A 1,663-nucleotide genomic window follows, 5' to 3' on the forward strand; every position below is an offset into this window, starting at 1 on the left:
TTATTAATTCCTTAATAATATCAATGAGAGATCAACCGTCTTGCTTAAACAATAATTCATTAGCTTGTTAACCAAGACGCTTTTATTAGCACCGACAATCGGAGACTATAAAACCTAAATCTATTCATAAAATTTAGACTCAACATATGTTTAACCTAAATCAAGATCTAAACAGTATTTTCCAATAAAACTTCAAATCAAATATCAAATTATGAGTGATCATTTCATAACAAACATTAAGAATAATGATATAAACATTGATATTCATGAGTAACTAGAATATATATAGCTATAAATAAAAAGAGATACAGAAAAATATGATTAATTACATCTAATTCGAACAAAGAAAAGTGTAGCTATTCATCGCATTGGTAGCTTTACAAGATCAAGATGAAAAGAAGAGAAATTGGTCTTCAATAATTATTTCCAAGCTTTCTCCAATGGTTTAGCAAACTCATTGTTTTGAACTCGCTTAGCTAGACGTTTGCTCGCTCAGCGAATTCCATATGTCCTATTTTATCAAATCTTGACTCCAATGATCTTGATTGCTCTTCTCTTTAATTACTTACTCTCATTTTACCTATAAAAATAAAGAAAGATTAAACATATCACCATTTCTTATAAATCAAACCTTTATAACTAAATATTTACAAGGATTAAGATAAAATAACACGTTTTCTCTCAAATTAAGTTAATAAGGACTTTAACAATATATAAAATATATGGTAAATTAAGCACTTATCATGTATTTTCATCATATCCTTGTTAACGTTGTACACTTAAGTTTACATTTGATCCAAAATTGAGCCTCAATAATTCAAGATAATAAACATGCAATTGTTTAAAAAGATTATGGTGAAAATGATTAACATTCATCATTCGTAAGATATAAAGAAGAAGAATGAATTAAAAAAACAAAGATAAATGATCAAAACAAATTTCTAATAAAAAATAAATAATTAAAATTATATTTGACTTAATATATAAAGAAAGCCACATCATTAAAAATCAACTATTTTGGTATTATTGTTTTCTGAAATATTTAAAGGAGTTGCCATACTATTTTTTTTCATCTTCTCCTCCAAAGGCGTTATTAAAATCGAGATCACAAACAAAATTTGTTTTCGTTTTCTTTTTTAAAACAGCTTATTTAAATTGATTTGCAAAATGGATTTTAAAAATTAAAAACTATAACTCATTCAAATAGGTCACCGTCACTTTTCATTTTGAGTGTTTGAACCAAGTAATAGTTGTTGTTCAGCTGTTAAGAGTCACTTTGCAAGTATTAACATTTCTTCGTTATAGATTGATATCTTATTCGAACTTAAAGGACAAAGAGAAGTATCTGACACAACTCACTACTAGAAAATTGCATTTTAACTGCCATATTTAGCGTAGTCTCCCGACTCCGACGCTAACTAGCGTCGGTATAGCGTCGGTGTGGCCGACGCTAACTCAAATATTGCAGACACTACTTTATTTATTTTATTTTTTATATTAATATATAGCGTCGGAAAGGCGGACGCTAAGTTTATGGTTTTTTAAAATTAAATTCTTTAATAAAATCAAATGAACACTTAGATTGTAAAATTAAATTATTATTATTATTATTATTATTATTATTATTATTATTATTATTATTATTATTATTATTATTATTATT

At 26.1% G+C, this 1,663-nt stretch overlaps 1 long non-coding RNA gene across 1 annotated transcript in view; it reads right to left on the reverse strand.

The window, feature by feature from the left end:
- Nucleotides 1-200: 200 nt before the first annotated feature.
- The window catches only part of LOC113787199 (uncharacterized), a 5,554-nt gene continuing 4,091 nt past the window's right edge, over nt 201-1,663 (reverse strand). The window contains exon 3 of the long non-coding RNA XR_003473685.2: nt 201-580. This is a non-coding gene — a long non-coding RNA (uncharacterized lncRNA). The remainder of the gene's footprint in view (nt 581-1,663) is intronic.

This window comes from Cicer arietinum, chromosome 1 (assembly GCF_000331145.2).
Source record: "Cicer arietinum cultivar CDC Frontier isolate Library 1 chromosome 1, Cicar.CDCFrontier_v2.0, whole genome shotgun sequence".
Lineage (NCBI taxonomy): Eukaryota > Viridiplantae > Streptophyta > Magnoliopsida > Fabales > Fabaceae > Cicer > Cicer arietinum.